The 15,075-nt window shown below is 37.9% G+C and overlaps 1 pseudogene; it reads right to left on the reverse strand.

Annotated features, from left to right (window-relative positions):
* Window positions 1–12,458: 12,458 nt before the first annotated feature.
* Window positions 12,459–12,558, reverse strand: LOC122095520 (annotated as a pseudogene).
* Between the last annotated feature and the right edge of the window lie 2,517 nt (window positions 12,559–15,075).

Genomic DNA, 15,075 nt, shown 5'->3' on the forward strand with positions numbered 1-15,075 from the left:
TTCTTTTTAAATGTAGCAAATGAGAACATAGTATAAAGTTTCAAAATGAAATGATGAGAGTAAGGGAAAAGGGAAAAATTTAAAAATTCATGTAAATATTAAATACAAGCTGACATGACCAAAATATAATGTGATCAGAAACTTATCTATCACTTGCAATTACTTACAAATTATTGTCCCTCAAGTTTCAGCAGCTACCATGGAAATTTAAACATGACCTCTCTATGCAGCCTAGACTGTGTAAGGGTCTTCCTGTTTTAGCCTCTTGAGTTAGATCTGCAGGCATTGCCCCCATTTTAATATATGAGGTTTCCTTTAAAATTTAAAATTAATATTAAAATAATGGATTATCTGTAAAGCATGACTAAACATCAGAGATCCACCAGAGATCTTCTAAGGAATACAATCAAAACATTAGAAAAGCAACTACCACTCAAGGTAGGTAACAGAAAGAAAATTTAGCATTTTTTGGATGTGCTGGTGATGAACGCAGGGCCTCATGCTTGCTAGGCATGTATAAAATTCAGTGACATTAATTATATCCACACCATTACCTCTATTTGTGAACTATCTTTTTGATACTGATGAAATCCACACAATCATTGAGTAATAATCACCCCAATGACATGCCCCAGAAATTTTAATCTTCCATTTTCTCTTATAAAATGGTTTAGTCAATGTTTCACATAAATAGTAGATTACTTTTTGTGTCCATCCATGACAGACATATATTAATTGCAGCATTTTTGTGGATGTCATAATCCATTAATGCATACCTCATATTCTGTAAACCTGTTTATCTGATAAACTCTCCAGGAATTTCTAACTTCTGACTATTGTGAACTTTGCTGTTATTATTGGCATAGGAGCTATTAGTTTTTTCTTTTCAGCTCTTTTGGTTATGCAATGAGCAATGGAATTGCTGGGTAATGTGGTAATGCTCTGTTATGTTAGAAGAATGTGTCATATTGTACCATAATTGCTATATCACTTTTCATCAGCACAGAAATGTACAAATGGTCAATAAAATGTATTTCAAATGTATTTCAAATCTTCCACAGATGTGCCCTAAAGAATCTTTTTTTTTTTACTTTTTACTTGCTTTTATTTAGGCCATGCAGGCCTGGAGCTATGTAGCATTTTCTAGAGCTGAAGTGAGAACAATACCAAATACCACTGACCTAGCCTCCAAAAACATTTAATCTAGTAGCCATTTTTTCTAGAGATAAAATTTAGTGATTATATGCATTTTTACTCTTCTAAAATAAGGTTTTGAATTTTAAAATGAATTATATAAATGTAACACCTGTGTGTACCTTCTTTTTTTAAGAAGAAAAATTATATTTACAAAAAATATTAAAGGACAAAAAAGCTTCTCAGCGGGAAAATACATTACAATCATAGTCTGATTCTGACCAAAGCACATACAATACAATACAAAAAATAATACAATAAGAGCTAATCTAAAGTAAAATGAAGAGTAAGGTCAGGGGCAGGGGTCAAGTGGTAGAGCTTTAGGTTGCCCAGCACCAGCTCTGAATCAAAACCGCAGTACTGCCAAGGGATAAAATAAAGTATTGAAAGTTAAGGAAGCATGCAGATAAAATATGACGGACAACAAAGAGAGACACAGCTGTAATCACAACACTTGGGAGACTAAGCAGTAGAATTATGAAGTTAAGATCAGACTTGGCTACATAATGAGACTGTATCTTAAATAACATAGAATAAATAAATCAAACAAAAATTTTAATGACTAGGTGTAGTTTAAGTGTAATTAAAGTAGTTTTTGTATGCACAAAAATTACATGCTTTGATAACTACAACATTCAGTTTACACTGCAGTACAAGGTGCCCCGTGGATGCAATCCCTCCTGAGGAAATCTAAGGCAGTTGATGCAATTGTATTCTTGGCTGGACTGAGGGTTTTGCTAGGCAAACAGTGTTTTGATCTCAATTCGTGGATCCCACTTACAACTCTTTTTTTTTAGTACACCACCTACAAATCTCTTCCATCTCAATAACAGGGCCTTCTACCTTTCAAGTGAAGTTATCTTTGATATCTCTTAGGGTTCTTCTCCCCTTTGTCTGGAACTGCTCTGTTCCTGGGCCCACATTCAGCAGCTTATTCTGAGAAGATTTGTAACTATTTGCTAGCCATCTCTATCCACTGCCATCTCCACCTCAAATAAGTCTTTGGTATCAGTATGAGTCTGGTCAGATGATAGAGCCAGCCTGGGCTGGCTTTGAACTATGATCCTCAGACCTCAGCCTCTTGAATAGCTAGGATCATATGAGTGAGCCACTGGCACCCGGCCATCATTTCTTTCCTGCAGGAAAATTTAGGGGGGTGGAATAGCACAGCAGCACACACATTTGATAGCAAATGCCCCAGGGTGACCCAGATGCTCAGATAAAACCACTGACTTTGATATTGCCTTTGGTATCCAACAGGATATTGTTGGAATTAAGGTCTCAGTGTGTGATTCTGTTCTGGTGTGGGTAGTGAACAGCACTTACAATTTGTGTGAAGAGCCTCTTGGTTTCATCCTCATATAGGCGGCAGGATTTTGAGATCCACCCCAGAAGGTATCTCCTACTGGCCAGATCCATTGATGAGATATACATACTCTTCTTTCTCCATCACCTGGTACAACCTGATGGTGAGTTTGTGCCATACCTTCTTAAAAATGTCCACCTCATTCTTTAACTGATGACTGGAGGACTCTCGCTGTTAGGCCATGGTTGCAAGAGTCCCCCCCCCCCCACGCCCCGCAAGAAGACCACCGAGAGTCAGACTCTACAGCTTTTTTATTTAAACGGGCTGCAGCTTGGGCCTCGTCCTACACTCTGACACAGCTGAGCCTAGGAGGAGAGCCCAGAGCTAAGGATTTGCAGGTCTTATAAAGGCACACAATCAACCAGGTGTTTGGATTACCACCGCGTGTTGCTTTGCTAGACAGAAACAAGCAACAAGTGGTCACTGTCTCAAACTTTAACCTTTCATTCACCCCCCCCCCTTGATTTATGGTCCTGAGCCACAATCTTGTGGCTCTGGTCCCAAACTAAACTTCAACAGCTCTTGATCTTGAATGAGTATACCAATAACAATCAGCCCATTTTTCTTTTCTTGTGGCGTATGCGGAGTGGTTGGGTAGGATGCTTGGAGACTTCCCATGTTTCCCCATGGTCATCCAGGGCAAAGAGGTCAGCTGGTCTGGCATGGGAGCAGTGGATCCAAGCAGCAACGCCGACCACCTTAAGGGCAGTGGTTGTAGCCAGTAGCACCATGTAAGGTCCCTTCAATCGTGGTTCCTGAGATCGCAAGTTGTGCCTTCGAACAAACACCTAGTCCCCTGGTTTAAACAAATGTGGGGTAGGAATAGAAGCAGAATCATATAATGCTCTAAGCTGGGGCCACATACTCTTATGCACCAGCTGTAAATAGTCAAGCTTACACAGAAATTTAGTATCATCCAAATTAGCAAGCAATTAAAGACAAGCCAATAGGGTGAATTTCTTATTCTAAACAAGGCAAAAGGAAGGAGCGATACCCAGTCTGCACCAGTCTCCAAGGCCAATTTAATTAAGGTCTCTTTTAGAGTCCGATTCTTACCTGCCCTGAACTCTGGGATCTACAAGAACAGTGCAATTTCCAATCCATCCCAAATGCCATGGCTATTCGCTGACTTACTTTTGAGATAAAGGCCGGTCCATTGTCTGATCCATTGGGGGATGGGAAGCCATACCTGGGTAGAATTTCTTCCAGGATCTCCTTAGCCACGACGTTTGTGGTCTCATGCTTTGTTGGGTAGGCTTCAACCCATACTGAAAAGGTGTCTACAAAAACTAGCAAATTTTTATATCCAAATTTTCCAGTTTTAATTTCTGTGAAGTCTACTTCCCAATACACACCTGGCCTAACTCCATGGAGGCGAGCTCCTTTTGTAACCGGCTGATTGGGGACATTGGTGAGCTGACAGGCTTTACAATTTTTAACAATGTCCTCAATGAGTTGGTTCCCTTGCCTAATTTTTACTTCTGAGTGGCGGAGCAAGTCCTGCATTCTTCAGGTTCCCATGTGAGAGACCCGATGGATTCTCTTAAGAATCCCCTTGGCCAATCTTTGTGGCAAGGTAAGTTTCCCCTCACCAGTTTTCCACCAGTCATTATTTCCTTCTCTGCCCGGGGGTTTATAGGCCTTGGGAATTTTCTTTATCCACTCCAAGTCTTCTTGGGAATACTGAGGCTCAGGAGGCAAAGCTCGTGGCCCTGGGTCTACTAGAGTCAGTACTTCCGCTCTGGGCTGGAGGGCTGCCTCCTTAGCTGCCTGATCAGCCAAGTTATTTCCTTTGGTTATTGAATCAGTTCCCTTTTGATAGCCAAGGCAGTGCATAATGGCAATATTTGCTGTTTCCCATAAGGCCCAGATGAGGCTTAAAATTTCTTGTTTGTTTTTAATAGTCTTTCCTTCAGCTGTCAGCAGCCCCCTCTGTAGGTAAATGGCTCCATGGACATGCACGGTGGCAAAAGCATACCAACTGTCTGTGTAAATGTTTAGTCTCTTCCTTTTTCCCATTTGTAGGGCTTTTTTTACTGCCACTAGCTCTGCTCTTTGTGCAGATGTTCCCTGGTGGAGTACTTCTACCCACACTATCACAGTGTCCGTGGTGACTTTTAGGCCCTCATACCTTTTTCCATCTCGAATGAAACTGCTGCCATCTGTGAACCTGGTATGCTCAGCATGCAATAGTGGCGAGTCCAACAAATCTGTCATCTTTTCCTTGGTCTGGTTTCTCTTTTCATGCTCCATTTTACGTTCTCTGTCCTTCCTTTCCTGACTTTGCTCCTCTGTTTCTCTTATTGTAAACCTTTTCTGCCACGTCTACTAGATCCCTAATAGACTTTTCACCAAGGCTGTCTAGAGCCTGCAACTTTATGTCTGGTGCAGTTTGATTTATATAGGCAAACATAATCATCTGTGTCGACTCCTGGGTCTCAAGTTCATATGGGGTATATTGATTAAAAGCTTCCATGAGATGCTCAAGATATGCTGTTGGACTTTCATTTATTCCCTGTCTTACATCATAAACCTTGGCCATATTAGTAGGTCAGCAAGCCGCCACTTTGAGACCTGCCAACAGAGCCTGGTGGTAGAAGAGGAGTGGCTCCCTACCTTCAACTATATTTTAGTCCCATTTTGGTCGGATCTCAGGAAAATAGGCAGTGATCAGGGCAGGATCGGTGATGGGCGCTCCTGTGGGGCCACGGATATGTTTCTGGCCCGTCGCTCAGATACAGTCTCTCTCTTCAGTAGTAAAAAGAACCTGTAAAAGCTGACTGCAATCATCCCAAGTGGGCTGATGAGTAAAGAGAATAGTTTCAAGCAAACGAATTAAATCCTGGGGTTTCTCAGAAAAGGGGGCATTTTGAATGTGCCAATTTTATAGATGACTGGTAGAAAATGGACACTATTGGGTTGCTGTTGACCATCCACATCCACAGTACCTACGGTGTGTAAGGGAAAAACAGCTGCATTAGATGGGGGGTTGATCCTACTGTGGCGTTGAGTGACTGGCCCCTCAGAAACTTTAAAGGCAGTTGCCAAGTGTTCTATAGCTCCCTCCTCTCTTGGTCATTCTCAGGTTCTGCAAAAGGAACCTGGGAAGGGGAGCATTTGTGAGGAAACATTTCTTCTTCCAAGTTATCTCCCTGAAAAAACAGTGGGTACACTTTCTTTTCCTCTTTCTTAGTTTCTTTTTGTAAGTCGAGGAGGCTAGATGGAGTGTTGCCCATGGTTTCCAGTCCTGTCAGTCATAAAGTACAAAAGACAATAAACAGTACAAACAAAACACATGCAAGCCTGACAGTTACAAAAAAAAAAAAGCTTACAAAGTGGAGATCTCCCAAGATGGTCTGCTGACTCCTGTCATGGTGGGGTTCCATACCCATGCCCCACAGCAGAAGGAGTAGAACCACAGTGGGCGAGTTGGGCCTCGGTTAGGAGGGTCTCTTGGTCAGTTCAGGCCCCAAACCAAACCAACCATTGCCCCACAATTCACACGCCGAGGTTCCAAGGACCCCCCCCCCCCGCCCCACAATGGGGTTCCAAGGACCCCTGCTCCACACAGCAGGGTTCCCCCTCACCACAAGAGGATCTGCGACGTCTCTCAGTTCCTCCAGGGTTGTCATGCAAGTGGGTCCACTTTGAAAGCCCTTTACAAATTTGAGGGGATATCCTCACAAGGGAAAATGAAAGTAAAACAGACAAACGAGAGGACAAGACAAATTAACAAAGACAACGCTGTTTTACCTTTGGAGTATGAGGTCTCGGGGGTCTTTGAGGGGTATCTCAGACGAACCCCACTAATATGTTATGCCATGGTTGCAGGACCTCCTCCCAGCAAAAAGACCACCGAGAGTCAGACTCTACAGCTTTTTATTTAAACGGGCTGCAGCTTGGGCCTCGTCCTACACTCTGACACAGTGGAGCCTAGGAGGAGAGCCCCGACCAAAGGATTTGCAGGTCTTATAAAGGCACACAATCAACCAGGTATTTGGATTACCACCACGTGTTGCTTTGCTAGACAGAAACAAGCAACAAGTGGTCACTGCCTCAAACTTTAACCTTTCATCCCTTCAGGAGTATTTTAACTGCCACTTCCATGTGTGTGAGGTGCGGATGGCCAGCTTCACTTGTCCATTGGTATCATGGTCGATGAGCTCTTTCATCTGGTATTGATTGATGATCTCTTCATTCAAGAATATGGAGGATGATTCTTTGTATTCTTCCATCCTTCTGCTTTGATGGCAGGTAGCAAGTCTACCTAAAATTAACTAAATAAAATAATGGAAACCCAGAAAAAATAAAAAGAAATACCAAAACCAAATGACAACTCACCCCCCCAAAATCAGAAAACTAATGAATTTTGTTTGAGTCAGTCCAGCGTGTCACCAATCAAGAGCTCCTAGATGTGTAAACTGACATAGTTTGGAGCACAGTGGCTTCCTATATACACTGCATGACCTCTCAAAACGGAACTATCACAGCCCATCATAGTGACATATATGACTTAGGCTTGTGATTACCTCAGGATAAGAATATAAGAGCAGTGAAGCATAGAGGACAGACAGAATTTTAACTAGCTACTCATAGGCTGAATCAGCTTAGGTAGTTACTCAAGAGGCTGAGATCTGAAGGCCACTGTTCAAAGCTAGTCAAATCATGAAAATACATGCGATTATCTCCAAAAAACCAGAAGTGGAACAGTGGCTCAAGTGGTAGACCACTACCTTTGGGCACAGAAGCTTAGGAATAATGCCTACGCAATATCAAGCCTCAAGAATAATGAATGTATGCATGAGCACATGCACATGTGTGTGCGCGTACTCACACGAGCGTGCACACACACACAAATGAATATTTCAATGTGAAGTTCTTTAATTTTAACCTTGCTGTACTTTATTTCCCTGTATTAGTTTACAAATTAACAAAATCAGCTAAGCACTTATTTACATACAACTCATGTTTCTCTAAAGTCTACTCTCACTTTGGAAGCCTGCTTTTATTTGACCCAAAAGTAAATTATTCAGGAAGTCAATTCGTCTCTCTCAAGTCTGTTGTATTAGATGATTTTTAGGTTCCTCCTAGGAATATGATTTTGTGTAATCCTACATCAAGCAGCATATTTCTTTCACGAGAAGGGAAGACCCTGTCAAACAATAATAGGTTTTTCTCCTCCTGGCGAGCATCTGTAGTTTTACTAACTTCATAAAATTCATGATCTGTCTGTGTATGCCAAAGACTGCTGTGCAAATAAAAAGACCCTTCTCAAAACTTAGCATTTGTATACTATTCATAGGTATGAGGTGTTTAAATATTACTGAAATTTCTTTGGAATAAATAATATTCATCTTGACTATCTTGAGAAAGAAGAATTGGTTTCTCAGCACTTTAGGTAAGAACATGAGTGAAAGAAACAAAAGGAAAAGTGAAGAACAATAATCCATATATTCAAATGAAACAAAACAACCCAAGAAAACATAAATTAATTCAGTACTGAAGAACCTGCAGAAAATGCAAATATAAAAAAAAAAAACTATGACAAGCTTATGAATATCCTGACTACATGGGAGTGAACTGTTGTAAGGATAGTGCTTAAAGCCCAGACTGGACAGAAAGATCTGTACACAATGCCATGCACCTGTTATTTTAAATTCCAGGAAGAATAACATAAAGTGAACTGAGCCCAAAATCAGATACAAGTAGGAAGCCAGATTCTATCTGAAAAATAATCAGAATAATTTAAGTCTGAGGACATGACAAAGTGGTAAGAACAACCATTTTGGGGGCACAAGACACTCAATTCAAGCTCTAATATTATGGGTATTAAAGAAAAAACTATGATTTTAAATAATTGTAAAATTTGAGTATTTGAGTGGAGAAAAATCCATGAGAGAGATAGAATGAACCCACATTGCAATACTTTCTACTTAAGTGATAATGTTTTGTGGTACTTCAGACAAAACAGTTACCTTGCAAATGAGTATGGATGTGCACTTGGGTGATGGAAATACTCTACTTACACAGGGGTAAATTAAATAGATTTTTTGGGGTAGATTGTACTTCTTGAACTAAGAGCCTAGGTGATGTCCCTGAGCTTTTTCTCTCAAGGCTACCACTCTACCACTTTCATCCACAGTTCCAATTCTGATTTTCTGTTGGTTGTTTGGAGATAAGAGGATCATGGACTTTCCTGCCCAGGATGGCTTCAAACCACAATCGTCAGATCTCAGCCTCCTGAGTAACCAGGATTCCAGCCATGAGCCATCAATGATTTTAATAATTTAGTAAATTGTGCAGTTTCAGAAGTTATAAATTATCTTTATAACCTGTGTAATATATGTGTGTATGTATATATCAATGCATACGGATAGAAATATTTTAGCATATTTTTGTATCTACAATAGATTTGTGAAATCATCCTACATTATAAAATAAAATGGTAGCTGGGTGCCGTTGGCTCATGCCTGTAATCCTAGCTACTCAGGAGGCTGAGATCAGAAGATTGCAAGTCAAAGCAGACAGAAAAGGAAGTCTGAGAGATTCTTATCTCCAATAAACCACTCAAAAACCGGAAGTGGCATCGTGGCCCAAGTGGTAGAGTGCTCGCCTTGAGCTGAAGAGCTGAGGGAAAGCACCCAGATCCAAGTTCAAGCCCCACGACAGATGAAAAATAAATAAATAAAAATAAAATAAAATGGAAACAAAAGTTAATAAGGAGCAAAACAAAGGGAATTGTCACACGTTTCTTGTTGTTGAATGTAATATGAATTGTGAGAATCAGTTTGGCAAAATCATCTGTATTTGAACAAAATGGATAATAGCTATTAAATCCAATTAATCTATTTACCCATATTGTGCATCCTCACACATGAGTGTCAAAATCAAACCACAGTTTCTGCCTTTGTATTTAACTCACCTGTTATAAGTTAGAGGATAGATGAAGTAATCAAATAAAGATTAAAATAATAGTAAGTGAGGCTATGAGTTAGAGCTGAAAATGATTTTAAATATGATAATAGCTAATTAAATTGCATATTTCTTACCTTTACACTATTGTCATGTCCCTCATTCCCACATTAGAAAAGTACATAGAAGTTTCTCACTAAATAATATGTACAATTATGAAAAAAAGTGTTGAAAAAATATGGGCACCGTGTGGTTTTAGCTTATTGTGACCTGTAGGGGGTAGTGTGTTTTTGAGGATTTGCAATACGTTCTAATGGAGATGAAGAGAGGGATGTGCTTATTCTGGAAAACTGGCTAGAAGATTGTTCCCAGAAAGATAGTGATGAATTCTTCCAAAAGGTTACAGTAAAATCACTTTCACGACCATGTTCACTGCTGCACTATTCACCGTAGAAAACTTATGGAAACAGCCCAGATGCCCTTTGGCAGAAGGATGGTTAGAGAAAGTGTGGCACATATACACAATTGTATTGCACCCATCCATTATGAAGATTGTTACATTATTTGCAAAGAAATGGATAGATCTAAAAATATGTTAAGTAAACTAAGTCAGAGACACACACACAAAGGACCCATGCTCTGTCTCATATTTGGAAGATAGAACTTTATACAAGTTTTCACAGCAATATTAACCAAAGCATGCTATTAGCAGAGGAGAATTTAAAAGGTGTATTTTCTTATAAAATTGAATTTTTACTCCAACAAAATGAATACCAGGAAACTATCACTTAAGTTAAGAGGAAAATTCAAAGGGAAGGATTAAAAAGAGTTATGGAGTAAGAGAGTGAAGGCATAATATTCAATACAGATAGTATGAAAGTAGAAAAAATTAAACTGGGGTGAGATTTGGAAGGGTGTGGGGAAGTTATGTAAAGATCCATTGTACATAAAAACTGATTTGTGGAATGGAAATTCCCTTGTACAATTATTTAAGATAATAAAAATATAATTAAAAACAATGGAGACACTTTTTCTTAAACTGTGTTCTCTTAAACCATGAGTCAATATAATAGTTTCCTCCTCAGAAATGTTCTTTGCAGGTATTTTCCTCACAGTAACAGAAAAGTGATCAATGCAATGTATATCAATACATAACTTTGCACATCATAAAGAGACACATTGTAAATTCTATTTCCATCTCTTTTAAAAATAAAATTTTTTGCTCTATAAATTGATCAGAGGCATGGATATTGTGGCTAGTTAGTGCATTACACAAGTCTCTCTCTTCCTCTCTCTCTTTCAAGGTTCTCATCGATAATATGATTGCTCCATAATTATCCTAATTTATTTTACTTTTATATTTTTGGTTGCATCATTTCACTTTCTGCTCTGCCATTTCTCAAATCATTTACATAGAAGGTATTATTTCCTATTTTCTCATTCCTAGAATAAGCTGCACATGAAGACACCACTGGTCCTCATTTTCAGTCTGTACCTTTTAATACGGAGGAAAATCTTTCCTCTGCTTTCTATCAATTCTCTACTCTCCAGTTAGAATATTTAGAATAGTAAAAATGGAAAAAGAGAAAACAAATCATGGTGAAAAAAAAGATGCAGAAAATTCACCAGTTTTTTCTGACTAGTTCAACCAATGTGAACTATTGGGGAAATACATGGACACCTCATTCCAACTGGTACTCAAAGTCTCTGGTTAGGCAATTCTGATGAAGACAAGGAACAAGATGAAAAAGTGAGGAATGGTATCATTTGCAAAAAAAAAAAAAAAAGTGGAGAAGGATCCAAGCAAATTTCTTCTTTGGGCTGCCTAATTAATCGGCTTGCTACAGTGTGGAGAAATCTTTCCAAAAAGGCCACTCGTGTGAATACTAGGGATGAAGATGAGTATACCGCTCTTCATCAGGAAGCCTACAGTTGACACTGAGACATTGTCCATGAGTTGGTGGCTCGAGGCAGATATTCATGCAATAACTGTGAATGGCTGGACACACCTGCACAGTGCTTATACGTGGAATACTTCCAGTGTGGCTTCTTTATTACTTCATCATGATGCAGATACCAGTGTCTAAACTAAAGGCCTCTTGACCCCCTTGCATCTTGCTGCTGGGAATAGAAACAGCAAAGATACATTTGATCTCCTTCTGTTGAACCATTATATTAAACCAGGTCTAAAGAACAGCTTGGAAGAAACTGCATTTGATACTGCCAAAAGATAAGTATGTATGACTACCTCTTTGAAGTTGTGAAAGGCTGTACAAATTGTTCATCTACGTCTTAATGATTTGGTTAAGTTACTTAAATTTCAAAAATGCCAGTCCATCCTTTGTCTCTGTACAAAATATTTTCACAATACAAAGCAACAGCAATATCTTACTTTAAAAATTCATGGATTCCATGGTATTCTTCCAAATGAATTGCCTGACTTTGATTTCAAAATATATTCAAGAGTTGTTTGTGTACATCTATAATGATTTCTGTAGAGCTTGTGATTTTTTAAATCAGAAATAATTTTAACGTATCTGTTGAAATGAGTAGTACAGAAACTAAAGATATTTCTGGTGCTTGTCTGAAGAAAGTATATTTTAACATATTCTGTATTTTGTTTGTAAGATGTCCATAATCTATTTCATTCTTTCCTAGATATAATACTTTGAATACTACATTGTTCTATATTATATATATTCATTAATAAATGTGTCCTTACAGATTGCATTCCATATAAAAACAGTTTAAGATTCTTTTTTCTCCTAGGTCCTTATAGTATTTTATTTCTTTGGGATAAAATTAAAATGTTATCTAATTTCAAAGTTTTGTAAAGTTATGCTATGTAAAGACCTTTCTAAGGTGAAGATGTAATACACTGATGCCAAACTAACTTTTAATTATATGAATCGCATGTGATGTTACACTTGTATTTTTGTAATCAACTTTTTAATAACTGTTTTTCATTTCTTGCATCTGAAGAATGAAAAATATGGAATACTTCGCATATTTTCAGATCATCCCTGTCCAAGTGGCATGTTAATCTCTATATTGTTGTAATTTATGTATACGTGCTGCCGAAGCATGTAGTATCCTGTGAATTTAAGTATTTAATGATGCAATCTTTATACAGGCATATATCCTTGGTTGCCTATTTGTAACAAGGAAACCTTATTGTTACTAACAATGCTATTGATCTTATTTCTCTGAAATTCTGTGTATAGTGGAAAAAATATATTGTTCGGTAGATTGCTCACACTTGCAATTATTTTGCCAATGACTATTGTAAGTCATTTTCATTTTAAATTTCATCATACTTTGAAGCCTTTATAGCTAGATTCAAAGATATGGCTTTTCAAGTACTTATTTATCAACTGAGTTAGCTTTGTGGAGCTAATGGATTCAAAGTAAGCCTTGCTGAAGAGCTACTTCTAAAATTTTGCAGCTTAAAATTTCCCAAATGAGGTCTTACTGGCACAAATGTCTACTGGCCCTTTACCCTTCTTCCATGTAGTAACAGACCAACCAGAATATCTTACCCTGACAGCAAAGATTATCTTACTGGAAAAAAACTAATCTTAGTTACAAGGGATCATGGAGAAATAAACAGTTCTGACTAGAAAGTATTTTATCAAAATATAATTGTTTATTATACATAGCATTTCAAAAGTAGCTAAAGCCAAAAAGGTGAAAAAATTGTTCTTATGCATGATTACCTAATGTCCTGACCTGTCTACCATCCAACCAGGCAGGAACTTACACTACTGAATTTCTATCACCAAATATTTCCATAGCTCCAGGAGAAGTCCATATTTTTTCCTTGATATTAGGCCTTAAATTGGTAATGTTTTAATCTCAGTGTTTCCTCTTGCCTCTAGGCTGTAAATCTACAAATGGTAAAGCTTTAGGTCTAACTCTACCAAACTCTGAGGTAGAGATAATGGAATAATACTGTAAAACAGAGTTGCCTTTGATACCCTAACCACAACAGAACAATGAAAAACATTCCTTATATTACATATAGTTATATATTTTATATTTATATGTGCTAATTTTATGTTTCACACAATGAAACTTACTAGAATTAATCGATAATTTGACAAATAAATTGATATTTATTACAATAAATAGATTGGAATATAAATAATTAAGTTTAGAATATATATTAGAATATAAGAAGTATCAATGCAATGTCTTCGATATAAACTTGTGATACCTTCTAAATGTTCTTAGACTCCTGAATTCACATGGCAAAAAAAAATGTTGTTTTCCTTTAATATGTAAGGCATTTTACTCTGCTGCTCTGTATATTGTTTTAACTCGCTGGACCCAGAATGGTTTTCTCCATATTTCTGATCATAACCAAATTTTGCTGATATGATGTCCAAAAGGTATTATTCTTCTACAGGACCCACGCATCCTAGGATCCCAGGTCCCAGTTATCTGTATCATCAGATAACAAGGGCAAGTCCTCATACCTAGGCCCATGCCACATGCCAACAGAAAGTAATTGAAGACTCATCTCAACTTCTCATTTCCTATAATAATGCAGGGCCCCAATTACATAGGATTTAGCAGTAAGCAATTGTGAAATGCAAGGCAACTTAAAATGAAAGATGAGATCACAAAATCTGAGAGAAACTTCTGTAATTCACACTTTCAATTTACATATGACCAGCCCATATTAGTGAACAAGATCACAAATGTCACAAGAATATTTTTAATACCCCTCTCCTAATGATTAATGAAAGATTTCAGTCCAGTATAAGTAGGCCAAAAAATAGTTCCTGGAAGGATAGATCCATAATTTTTCTACCAAGCCTAGGAAAACTTGACTTAGAAGTCAAATATAATTCAGAAAAACATTAATTGAGAAGATCCTTAGTGCTTCAAAACACTGGTACTTCAGTAAAACTTGGTTATGTAGTATAAAAAGGTTGTCATTCTCAAACCAATGGTAACCTATATTTAATCTCCTGAAAATATATTCCTATTCAAATAATTTTTTTAGGGGGTCCGGGCGTGGGGCCTGATCTCTGAGCCTTGGCGCTGTCCCTCAGCTCTTCAGCTTAAGACTAGCACTCTACCACTTGAGCCACAGCACACTTCCAGATTTTTTTCTTTTTGGTCATGTGATGCTGGGGAATTGAACACAGGACCTCATGCATGCAAGCAAGTGCTTTACCACAGAGCCACCTTCCCAGCGCCTCAAATAAACTTTTTAAAGGCACATTCGCCAAAATAACATTTGACGATTAGATGATACTTAGTAACATTACAAGTTTTTCAAGTGGAAGGAGCAAGTTAAAATAGAGTTGATTTATTATCCAGCACTAACACCAAACAGGTTCAACTATTCCTTAAATTATAGAAATAGTAGCCCCCACCATTTGTGTTGTTCAGTAGATGCCTTCCAGAAATGTGTTATATAGATCAGCCTTCCATATTTCAAGCCTAAACTTTAGCTAATAAAGTAAAGTTCATCAAATAATAAGGTACATTTTAAAAGATCACGAATAGTTGCCTTATCATGTTGTTTGATGTTTTCCTTAAGAAATATGAGTTTAAGTCTTGAATATGGGTACTCATCAGAGATGTGACAA

Source organism: Dipodomys spectabilis, unplaced genomic scaffold, assembly GCF_019054845.1.
Source record: "Dipodomys spectabilis isolate Male_0828 unplaced genomic scaffold, ASM1905484v1 ptg000355l, whole genome shotgun sequence".
In the NCBI taxonomy this organism is placed as follows: Eukaryota; Metazoa; Chordata; class Mammalia; order Rodentia; family Heteromyidae; genus Dipodomys; species Dipodomys spectabilis.